Raw genomic sequence first — 12419 nt, 5'->3', positions numbered from 1 at the left:
GGAAGACAGAGCTGGGATCAAGCCCAGGTGCTCCCACGTGGGAGGCAAGCTTCCTAAGCACCAGGCTGAAAGCCTGTTCCCTGCCCTTCACTGTTTTTTTTTTAAGATTTATTTGTATCTAAAAGGCAGAATTTTCAGAGAGAACTAGACATCTTCCATCTGCTGGGCCAGGATCCTGGAAGTCCATCCAGGTCCCCCATGTGGGTGGCATGGGTGTGAGTTCTTGGGCCATGTTCTTTGCTTTCTCAGGCAGGGAGCTGGTGTTGAAGCACTGTGCCACGATGCTAGCACTTTTACCTTTGATTTTTTTCTTTTTTAAAAATTACTTATTTTTTGAAAGGCAGAGTCACAGAGAGGGAGAGCCAGAGAGGGGTGAGAGAGATCTTCATTTGCTGGTTCACTCCCCAAATGACTACAAAGGCTAGAGCTGGGCAAGTTCAAAGTCATGAGCTTCTTCCTGGTCTCCCACATGGGTGCAGGGGCCCAAGCACTTGGGTCATCTTCTGCTTTCCCAGGTGCATTAGCAGGGAGGTGGATCAGAAGTGGAGCAGCAGCCAGGACGTGAAGTGGTAACCATATGGGATGCCAGCATCACAGGTGGTGACTACTCGCTACGCTACGATGATGAACATTTTGATTGTTCCAAGTTTGGGGATGTTATGAATAAATGACATTTGTATACATGTCCATGGGCATATGTTTTCATTTGTTTTGGGTAACTACCTAGGCTTAGAATTGCTGGCTTGTATGGAAAGTGTATTTTTCAGGAAATACTGAACTGTTTCCTGTAGTGTGTGTAACATTTTGCTGTCCTAATTGCGAAATGTAGTGGTTTCAGCTTTTCTGTGTCCTCGCCCAAAACTCTGTATGGTCACTCATTTTTATTTTAGCTGCTCCAATGGCTTATGGTTTTAATTTCTGTGTCACATTTTATTTGTGTTGATACACAGAAAGTCTGTTCTTACCTTTCGCCTATCTTGAATGTTGAGTTGCCTGCCATTTCATTTCGAGGTTCTGCGAGCTCTTCATATACTCTAACTACCAGCCCTGTGTGCGGCCCCCAATCCTGCTCACTCACTTTGTCACTCCCGGATCTCCTGTGGCCCCTGCCAGCACTCTGGCGCACACCCTTCAGAGATGCAGTGGTTTTTCTCTTTCTTTGTTTTCACTTGGGAGTGCGGCTGGCTCGTCGTGCCCTTGGGCTGCGGTCCCGAGCTCCTGCAGTGGGCAGGATGCCTTTCCACGGTGCCAGCCTGCTTAAGATGTCAGCCACGTGCTTGTTGCTTGGTCCACACTGCTGTCGCCCATCTCCTGCTGGTTCTATGGCCGTGCTTTGAAAAGTTTCCTTTTTTTTTTTTTCCTCTTTACAGTTCAGTTCCCATCTTAGCTGGAGAGATCTTTTAAAGATATAAATTAGGTGCTTTTATTCCAGGGTTTAGACTAACTGCCAGCTCACTGCCTGTATCTTTATTCTTGATGAAAGCCATGCCCTCTCTGCTTGGTGCACTCTAGCTAGCCACACTGCCTTCTGAGGGTCCACAAGTGCTCCAGCTTCACCCCCACACCGCTGTAGTAGAAAACTTGCCTCCTTGGCCAGCCCTTGACCCTGCCAACTCCTGCTCCCCTTCAGGTCGGCAGTAGATGTCTCTAATTTCCTTGGAGAGGAAGAACTAAGGCCCCTGTTGTCTTTAACAGCACTGATTTGTATTATTTGCATTTTATTTGCATTTTCCTTAACATCTACTGTAAATGCATCTATCTATAATGGTATCCTATTTGTATATCAATAGCTAGGTCTCTTTATTTGTCCCTCGTGAAGTTTATGAGGCAAGTAGATTTCACTGCTGTACACAGTGCCTAATGCAGTGCAGATAATTAATATTTGATAAGGAAATTAAAGGGACTTTAATATCTGAATTTCAATATTTCTTCTTCTTCTTCTTTTTTTTTTTTTTTTTTTTTTTTTGACAGAGTTTGAGAGAAAGGTCTTCCTTCCACTGGTTCACTCCCTAAATGGCATCAATGGCCGGCACTTCGCCAATCCAAAGCCAGGAGCCAGGTGCTTCTTCCTGGTCTCCCATGGGGTGCAGGGCCCAAGCACTTGGGCCATCCTCCACTGCCTTCCCGGGCTACAGCAGAGAGCTGGCCTGGAAGAGGAGCAACTGGGACAGAATCCGGCGCCCCGATCAGGACTAGAACCCCGGGGTGCCGGCGCCGCAGGCGGAGGATTAGCCTAGTGAGCCGCAGCACCAGCCTAAATATTTCTTCTTTAAGTAGTTCTGGGTCACTTTTTAAAAAAGATTTACTAAAAAAAAAAAAGATTTTATTTGAAAGGCAGAGTTACAGAGAAAAGGTAGAGACAGATCTCCCATCCCCTGGTTCAGTGGGTGCAGGGGCCCAAGAACTTGAGCCATTCTCCACTGCTTTCCCAGGCGCATTAGCAGAAGCTGGATCAGAACTGGAACAGCTGGGACTCAAACTGGTGCCCATATGGGGTATTGGCCCCTACTTACTTGAAAGGCAGAGTTATGGAAGAGACAGATCCTCCATCTACTGGTTCACTCCCCCAACGCCCACAATGGCTGGAGCTGGGCCATTGTCTTTCCTAGGCATACCAGCAGGGAGCTGGATTGAAAGTGGGGCTGCCAGGACTCCATGCCCACACAGGATGCTGGCCCCTAATACCTGAATATTTTTAAGTTACTCTGTGTGCCTTCTTCAGGATCCCAAACTGACACACATGCCTTTCCCTTGAGTATAGACTTCTGTACAAGTTTCCTGTCTCTAACATTTCTACTGAATTTGTAAATTTTTTTTTGGACAGGCAGAGTGGACAGTGAGAGAGAGACAGAGATAAAGGTCTTCCTTTTTGCCGTTGGTTCACCCTCCAATGGCCGCCACGGCCGGCGCACTGCGCTGATCCGAAGGCAGGAGCCAGGTACTTATCCTGGTCCCCCATGGGATGCAGGGACCAAGCACTTGGGCCATCCTCCACTGCACTCCCTGGCCACAGCAGAGAGCTGGCCTGGAAGAGGGGCAACCGGGACGGAATCCGGCGTCCCGACTGGGACTAAAACCCGGTGTGCCGGCGCCGCAAGGCGGAGGATTAGCCTATTGAGCCACGGCACCGGCCCTGAATTTGTAAATTGTCCTGAGAGTTCTCAGTATTTTTTGTGTTTTGGATCCTTTAGGCCAGGGTTGGAGAAACTTGAAGCCTTTTTTCTGCCAAGGACCCTTTAGATTTGTGTGGATGTGTATTAGTTATTTGAAAGAGTTACAGAGGTAGAGACAAAGAGAGGTCTTCCATCTACTGGTTCACTCCCCAAATGGCCACAGTGGCCGGAACTGAGCTGATCCAAAGCTAAGAGCTTCTTCTGGGTCTCCCACTTCCGTGTAGGGGCTCAAGGGAGTTGGGCTGTCTTCCACTGCTTTCCTGTGCCATAGCAGAGAGCTAGATCAGAGGCTCAAACCAGTGCCCATATGGGATGCCAGCGCCTAAGGCTCTGACCTCTACACTAATAGAAATTCTTTTTAAGATTTTATTTATTTATTTGAGAGAGTTAGACAGTGAGGGGGAGAGACAGAGAGAAAGGTCTTCCTTCCGTTGGTTCACTCAGCAAATGGCCCCAATGGCCAGAGCTGTGCTGATCCAAAGCCTGGTGCCTCTTCCTGGTCTCCCACGTGGGTGGAAGGGTCCAAGGACTTGCGCCATCTTCCACTGCTTTCCCAGGCCACAGCAGAGAGCTGGATTGGAAGAGGAACAGCCGGAACTAGAACCGGCGCCCATATGGGATGCTAGCGCCGCATGTGGAGGATTAACCTGTACCACGGCACCAGCCCCATTGATAGAAGAAATCTTAAAATCAAGAAATCTTTAATGTGTGCTTCTTTGTTAATGCTTTACAATAGCAGTGTCAGGCTGCAGGTGGCAGCTATGGTGCACTCAGAAGGGATGATTATAAAAGCTTTGAGAATTACAGGTGCGATCTTTTCATTGGTCATCCTGTTTCTGGGTTTAGCCTCCCTCAGTCAGTCCTGTGCCTGTACTTCTGTTACTGCATTCACTTAGTGTTATCAAGATGCAGATTTCTCACTCTGATATCAGCTTTTGCTCTCCCTCTAAACAGATTGTGAACTCCAGCTACATTCAGCTGTCCAGCCCTTGTACTCAGTCTTCTATGGTTAGCGCCTACAGCTCCTCCCTCCTGCAGTCCTAGTGTTTCTCAAGGACTGCCTGTGGAGCTCCTTCCTGCATTTTAAGGCACTCTTGAAATCCTGCCTTCTGAAAGAAGTCCACAGATATATTTTTTTAAGGTTTTATTTATTTGAAAGGTAGAGCTACAGCCAGAGAGAGGGAGAGTCAGAGAGGTCTTCCATCTGCTGGTTCATTCCCCAAACTGCTGCAACCTCTAGAGCTGGGCTGATCTGAAGCCAGGAGTTTCTTCCAAGTCTCCCATTTGGGTGCAGGGGCCCAAGCTCTTGGGCCATGTTCCACTGCCCTCCAAGGCCATAGCAGAGAGCTGAATGGGAAGAGGAGCAGCAGGAACATGAACTGGTACCCATATGGGTTGCTGGTTGCCACAGGCAGCTTTACCCACTACACCCCAGCGCAGGCCCCAGGTCTATAGATATTAACATAGAGCAATACTTGACTTGTAAGAAGCAGTTAATAAATCACAGCTGTGGGGCCGGCGCTGTGGCATAGTGGGTAAGGCCGCCGCCTGCGGTGCCGGCATCCCATATAGGCACTAGTTCAAGGCCCGGCTGCTCCACTTCTGATCCAGCTCTCTGCTGTGGCTTGGGAAAGCTGCGGAAGATGGCCCAAGTTCTTGGGCCCCTGCACCCGCGTGGGAGACCTGGAGGCAGCTCCTGGCTACTAGCTTCAGATCAGCGCAGCTCTGGCCGTTGCAGCCAGTTGGGAAGTGAAACAACAGATGGAAGACTCTCTCTCTCTCTGTCTCTCTGCCTCTCCTTCTCACTCTGTGTAACTCTTACTTTCAAATAAATAAATAAATAAATCTTTTTAAAAAAATCACAGCTGTTACTCAGTGAGAACTGTTCACAGAACTCCTTTTCAGTGTTACCTCTGTCACGGGAGTAGAGATCAGGAAGGTGAGGACCAGGGACGTGTTCTTCTGAGTCTCCGACAATGAATGGGACAACGGTCACACAGACCATAAATATAAGAGCAAAAGTTTATTATAGGAAAGTACACTTTAAAAAAAAAGATTTGTTTATTTGGGTTACAGAGAGATCTGTCCGCTGGTTCACTCCCCAAGCAGCTGCAACAGCCAGGGCTGGGTCAGACCGAAGCAGGAGCTTCATCTGGATCTCTTGACCCGGCACCCATTGGGATGCTTTACCTGCTGTGCCACAGTACCGGCCCCAGAAAGTATACTTCCTAAGAGAGTCGAAGCGGGCCAAGAAGCAGAGCTCGGACTGAGGCTGAAACTTGAGGCCCTGCATGTGAAAAGTGTCTGTGTACAGGTGAGGGGCTCCTGGTGTGGCCGTGGAGTCCCTGGTGTAGAGGTCCTCTGGCCCTGTCCTTTCCCTCACACGGCTCTGAGTGAGGGGCTGTCAAGCCTGCAGGCTCTTTTCCTCCGTTTTCCCAGTCAGCCCTCTCTTGGCCCCTGCCTCCTGCCTCAAAGCCTTGGATGGGGGAGGCGGACAAAGAGCCCAACCAGGAAGGAGCTTCAGAACTTGTTTTTCTCAGCCTCCTAAGTTAACCCTTAGCTGTCTCCTGCTTCCCAACGACTTCATCCCGTGATGGGGCTGTGAACAGTTTGACTAATACACATCTTTGAACCAAGCAGGGCATTGTATCAGCGAGAATGTGAAGTGAAATTAGTAAATGGTTGCTTAGTTCTGATCTCAGTTTGAGTGTTTCTCATTTTTTTGAGCAAAAACAGTCTTTGATGTAGGGAGAAATAAGACAGGAAAGTGCTCCCTTAACCCTCCTAACAGTTGTTGCTTTTCACACAGCAGTGACTGCGGCTTTGAAAGCATTGAAAGGAGGAGATGGGGGCCCGGCAGTCAGCCTCAGCTGTCAGTCATCAGCAGTGTGAAAGTACTGCTGTGAGCCAGCCTGTAGAGAGGGCTGCTCACCCCAATACCGCAGGCAGCGTGTGTAAGAATGGTTGCCAAGGCCACTGTTGTGGGTGGCGTGGCACATTAAGCCACCGCCTGCAATGCCCACGTCCCAAATGAATACCAGATTGAGTCCTGGGTGCTCAACTTCTGATCCAGTTCCCTGCTAATGTGCCTGGGAAAAGCAGTGGAAGGTGCTACAAGTGCTTGGGCCCCTGGACCTACGTGAGAAACCCGTATGGAGCTCCTGGCTTTGGGCTTTGGCCTGGCCCAATGTTGCCAGTCACAGAGGGGAGGGTGGTTGCCGGAGTGAGTTTCATGGGTCCTTTTCCTCAATTTAGTATAGAAATAAAAAGCCGGGAAACAATTTGCAAAGAGGCAGAAACTTTTATTTGATTGGCCAGCGACAGAGAAAGCATCTGGTCCAAGAGGAGACCAGGCCTTCGAAGTGCCTGAGTGGGACACTGGCTTTGAGGAAGTGTCCCGGGTTTTTAAGGCATTACTTTTTTTTTTTTTTTTTTTTTTTAAATTGAGTCAGTCTGTGGGCATGCCCACTGGACGAGGATTTCACATACTGTGTGTTGATCGGCTTGGTGCTCAAGGAGATAGCAAGGGTCTCCTGGAGACAGTCGGTCTCCTAAGGGGCTCGGCCCCCTCCTCTGCTGGCTCTGGGTGAAAGACTGCAACTAACTTGAAGCTGTGATTCAAAACCACAAGGGTCACACAAGATAGCCGGGATCTCCTAGAGCCAGTCTGAGTCTCCCCAGGGGCTCAGCCCCTTCCTCCCCGCCAGTTCTGGGTGAAAGATTGCACACACACACACACCCCAAGGTGTGATTTAAAGCCGCAAGTCACTCATACAGCACAAGAAGCTGTCAGTGAGGGGAGATGCCGGTCGGTCTGGAGACAAGTGTTGCAGCCACAGCTGACAGCTTGCTTGTGAAGGACATGCTGCCTGTGTCTGAGGGGTCCGCAGACCCCCAGGCCCACTGGACAGCCTCACCCAATCCTGGCTGTTGTGGATGTTTGGGAGTGAACCAGCAAATGGAAGGTATCTTTCTCTCACACTGTGCCTTTCAAGTAAGTAAATCTTTAAAGAAAGAAAAAGAATGCAGTGGCTGTATTGGGAGCCTAGCTGTGGGATGAAGTTGGCTGGCTGCTTCCTGGTCGTGTGTGGATGCTACCAGCACTGGAGAATGCTGTTCTGCCTTCCAGGACGTGAGCAGAGACCGCACGTATGTAGAAAAAGGCAGGTGCACCATGAGGGTTTGTGAGGTAGTGGAGAATGAACATTAGGAAAAATGAGCAAAGGAATACTCAAGTAAGGCTGTTCAGATGAATAAAGTTCAGAGACAAAGTTTGGTTCCTGAACTCTGTAAGGTATAAAATACACAGCTTACATGGCAGTCTGCAAGAGGCCTGTGTTCCTTTCTACATTTCATCCCCCGACACACACCACAGGACAGGACTGTCAGTCCTAGCTGTTAGATTTGAAGTGAGTGCCGTGTGTGTAGGGAGAGCCCAGAATCTGCAGAAGTACTCTGACTGCACAGTTGAAGTCGGAAAGTGACTGCCCTCTGTTGCAGTCTGAGAGGGCACTGTTGGTGTCTGACTGCAGCCGGCCTGGGCCGCCAGACTCGAACGTCAGAATGTGGTGGCCGTCTGGTTAATGGCAGTTTCAGCTATTCATTGAAACCAGTGTTGAGACAGCACTTGCGTGTTTCACTTTCCCTTGACACTAGCAGTCTTACTGAAATAAGTATTTCCTTCCCCTCAAATGTTAGGGACATGAAGATGGTTGAAACTGTAATTCTGTGTATGTTGGGCCACTTGTCTGTTCTCTGGCTGTTAAATTTTGGGTAGTTTCTGTTCCTGTATCTTGTATTTCATCAGCTTTTTCTTCAGTGTAGAATCCATTGCTAATCCCAGCCATTGCATTTTTTTTTTTCATTTCCAGAAGTCAGTTTGGATTTTCTTGTAGAGCTTCTGTTTATCTCCTTATTCAGAATTCTTTACTTTCTTAAAATAGAGTGTTTATAATTTTAACTTTGTCTACTCATTCTGTCATCAGTGTGGTTTCTGGGTCTGTTTTTGGTGGGGTTTACTCCTGACTATGGGTCATATTTACCTATTTTTTGGGATATTGGTAAGTTTTGGTCGTGAATTTTACAAGTCACTGTGAACTCTACATTGCTGAGTACCAGATAGATGTTTCTGGACCTCTGAGGTGGGGGAGAGGCCTAGGGTGAATGTTTCTGGACCTCTGAGATGGGGGAGAGGCCTAGGGTAAATGTTCTGGACCTCTGAGGTCGGGGAGAGGCCTAGGGTAAACGTTTCTGGACCTCTGAGGTGGGGGAGAGGCCTAGGGTAAATGTTCTGGACCTCTGAGGTCGGGGAGAGGCCTAGGGTAAACGTTTCTGGACCTCTGAGGTGGGGGGGAGGCCTAGGGTGCAATGAGGTTTTCCTGGTAGAGTTAGATCCCAAAAGGCGTCCTCAGGCAGGTCCAGAGCAGCGGTGAGTGGGACACTGATTTGGCCCCAGTAGAGAGGCAGTGCCCTTCTGTGGTCTCAGTTGCTGCATCATGGGTGAGGAGCCCTTTGTCCTCTGGCTAATGGGACAGGGATTATTCCCACCTTGTGCTTGGATTGTCCACAGGCCCTTTCTCACTGCCCTTTGCCCAGCCTCGGGATTCCTTCTCCAGTCAGTACTCCTCTGGGGACTCCGAGGAGACGCCTCGTGGATCTCCCCAGCACGCTGCCAGGCCCTCCAGGGAGGCCACCAGGCCCCACTGGGTTTTCCCTTCTACAGGACAGTCAGCCGAGATACCTCATGGGCCTGAACTTGCTGCCCTTCAGTGTCAGAAAACTGGTGTTTGTGTATGTATTGCCTGCTTTTTCAGTTGTGTAGGCAGGAGAATAAATCAGTCCGTTTCTCCATCAAGGCTGAAAGTAGAAGCCTCAAAGATATTTATAACTTCAGGAACTTACATAAAAACCCAAGTTATTTCCTTATTTTAAGCTGTATTGTTTCACATAATCTATATTTATTGGTTATTTTTCCTCCCATTGGAATGGAGAAGAAATTTACATTCATGCCATCCCCCAAGTTTATTTTATAAAATGCCTCCTTGTACATAATTGTTTTTTGATTTTTCTTATTATTGGAAAGGTAGAGAGGGACAAAGATCTTCTATCTGCTGGTTCACCCCCAGATGCCCACAATAGCCGGGTTGTGCCAGACCAAAATCAGGAGCCTGGAACTCAGTCTGCATCTGCTGTGTGGGTGGCAGGGACCCAGATACGTGACTGCCACCTGCTTCCATGGTGTGCATTAGCAAGGAGCTGGAACGGAGAGCTGCCTGGACTAGAACCCAGCGCTCCAGTATGGGGTGCAGGCATCCCAGGCGGCATTCTAACTGCTGTGCCAAGTGCTTTCCCCTATGTAACTATCTTTAAACTGCAAGCTGATTTTACTTTGAATCTTACCTTTAGTTAATATTTTCATACATCTGCTGGTTTTCTCTAAATTGCAGCAGCCTGGGCTGGGCTAGCCCAGATCCAGGAACTCCAGTTAAGTCTTCAGTGGATGGCAGGAAACCAAGAACCCGGACCATCATCTGCAGCCTCTTGGGTGTGTTAGCAGGAAGCTGAGGAGCCAAGATTCAAACAAGCACTCTGGTATGGGACACCAGTGTCCCAAGTGGGGACTTAACTCATTGTGCCACACCACCTGCCTCACATCCGTATTCTTCTTTTTAAATATTTAGTTATTTATTTGAAAGGCATCAAAGAGTGACAGAGAGAGGGAGAGGCAGAAAGAGAGATCTTCCTTCCATTGGTTCACTTCCCAAATGACTAACAGCCAGGTCTGAGCCAGGCTGAAGCTAGGATCTAGGAACTCCATCCTGGTCTCCTACCTGGGTGGCAGAGGCCCAAGTACCTGGGCCATCTTCTGCTTTCTCGGGTGTGCGAGCAGGAAGCTGGGTCAGAAGTGGAGCACCTGGGATGCGCGCCAGCGCTCCAGTGTGGGGTGCCAGTTCACAAGCTGCAGCCTAACGCGCTGCTCCACAGCGCCAGCCTTACATCTTGTTTCTAATGATGCTCAGAGAGAGGCAGGGGCAGTTATGTCTTACTTACTTCAGCTTCCACTGAGTGTCTAGGCTATTGTAAATGTTCAGTACATGTTTGTCGAATGATTGAGGTGGACTTTGACTTCCAAAATTCACTTAACTGAAGCTTTCCATCTTTTTAGGGATATTTTTATTCCATCAAGAATTCACCTGTATTTTTATTGGATATTAAAACAGCTCATTGTTAAATGTTTCTTCCTAATTATTAAATGAAGCTGTAGTTACCTGTATACTAATTAGTTAATCAGTTTTAGAGGTATCATTTAGTGGATTGATTTTTTTAATCTTAATTTTATTTATTTATTTATATTTATTTATTTTTTTTATTTTTTTTTATTTTATTTTATTTTATTTTTTGAGAGACGAGATAGCATGTTCTCATTCACTGGTTCACTCCCCAGATGCCTGGAATGACTGGGGCCGGGCCAGGGTGAAGCTAGTAGCAGGATTTTGATGTAGGTGTATCCCATGGGTGACAGGAGCCCAGTTATTGAGTTGTCACATGCTGTCTCAGGCCTCAGGATGAACTGCGTGAGCGCTGGAGTTGGGAGCCAGAGCTGGCGGTGGAGCCCAGGCACTCGAGTGTGAGATGCCGCATCTTAACTGCCAGTGGCACTATGTTGATGTTAACTACACTCCAGACTCTGTTTAGAATTCACTAGTTTTTCCACTGATTTCCCCCCCATCACACACACACACCCAGTCCAGCCATGGATATCATGTGCTCTTCCTTGTCTGTAGTCTCCCTCTGGTCTCTGGTGGTGTCTTGCTTTCTTTTCAACGACCTTGACAGCTTTGAGGAGCCTTAGTCGGTTTTGTATCGTGTCTCTCAATTTGGGTTTGCCTTCTTTTTTTTTTTTTTTTTTTTTTTTTTGACAGGCAAAGTCAGAAAGGTCTTCCTTTGCCGTTGGTTCACCCTCCAATGACCACTGCGGCAGGCACGCTGTGGCCTGTGCATCGCGCTCATCCGAAGCCAGGAGCCAGGTGCTTCTCCTGGTCTCCCATGCGGGTGCAGGGCCCAAGGACTTGGGCCATCCTCCACTGCACTCCCGGGCCATAGCAGAGAGCTGGCCTGGAAGAGGGGCAACCGGGACAGAATCCGGCGCCCTGACCGAGACTAGAACCTGGTGTACCAGCGCCGCAAGGCGGAGGATTAGCCTAATGAGCCACGGCGCCAGCCAGGTTTGCCTGTTTTTTTTTTTAAATTTGTTTTGGGGCCGGCGCCGTGGCGCAGTAGGTTAATCCTCCGCATGCGGCGCTGGCATCCCATATGGGTGCCGGTTCTAGTCCCTGCTGTTCCTCTTCCAATCCAGCTCTCTGCTGTGGCCTGGGAAAGCAGTAGAAGATGGCCCAAGTGCTTGGGCCCCTGCGCCCTCGTGGGAGACCTGAAAGAAGCTCCTGGCTCCTGGCTTCGGATCGGTGCAGCTCCAGACGTTTCAGCCGTTTGGAGAGTGAACCAACAGAAGGAAGACTTTTCTCTCTGTCTCTCCCTCTCACTGTCTGTAACTCTACTTCTCAAATAAATAATAAAAAATCTTTTTAAAAATGTGTTTGAAAGGCAGAGTTACAAAGCAAGGTTGGGGGGAGTGCTGGATAAAGGGAGATCCTCCCTCCACTGGGCCACTCCCCAAATGGCTGCAACAGCTGGTGCTGGGCCAGGCCAAAGCTAAGAACCTGAACACCATCTAGGTATCACACATGGGTGCAGGGTCTCAGTGTCTTGGGCCATCCTCTGCTTTCCCAGGCTCATTAGCAGGGAGCTGGATCAGAAGTGGAGCAGCCAGGCCTTGAACCAGCGCCTATAAGGGATGGCAGTGGTTTAACCCACGGTGCCCCAATGCCAGCCCCTTGCCTAATATTTTGCTTGGTTTAGGCTGGAGTTAGGAGCTTTGAGGAGAGGAGTATTACAGATGGGAAATGCCCCTCTTGTCTCATCACATTGGGAGTTCTGTTACCCATGTTACATAGCACTGCTGATTTTAACCTTGACCCATTAGTTACGAGTTTCTCTACTGTGAAGGAACTATTTCTTCCCTTGCCAATTTACATTTTTGGGAAAATAAGTCTTTAAGTCTGGCTGGCTCCCACCATGTGTGGAATGGGCTCAAGACTGCGTTTGCAATATCCTTGAATATGAGTGGCCTAGGGGCTGGCACAAGTGGACACTGAGTTATCCCCCAGACCAACATACTTGTGGCTGTTA

General features: G+C 48.7%; 1 protein-coding gene across 2 annotated transcripts in view; it reads left to right on the top strand.

The window, feature by feature from the left end:
• The window catches only part of MAPK1 (mitogen-activated protein kinase 1), a 105337-nt gene that overhangs the window by 41189 nt on the left and 51729 nt on the right, over positions 1–12419 (top strand). The gene's annotated exons all lie outside the window — the stretch shown is intronic.

The sequence above is a fragment of the Oryctolagus cuniculus genome, chromosome 21 (assembly GCF_051225735.1).
Source record: "Oryctolagus cuniculus isolate XC-2025 breed Fujian yellow rabbit chromosome 21, ASM5122573v1, whole genome shotgun sequence".
NCBI classification, from domain to species: domain Eukaryota; kingdom Metazoa; phylum Chordata; class Mammalia; order Lagomorpha; family Leporidae; genus Oryctolagus; species Oryctolagus cuniculus.
This window is presented reverse-complemented; position numbering and strand designations above follow the sequence as displayed.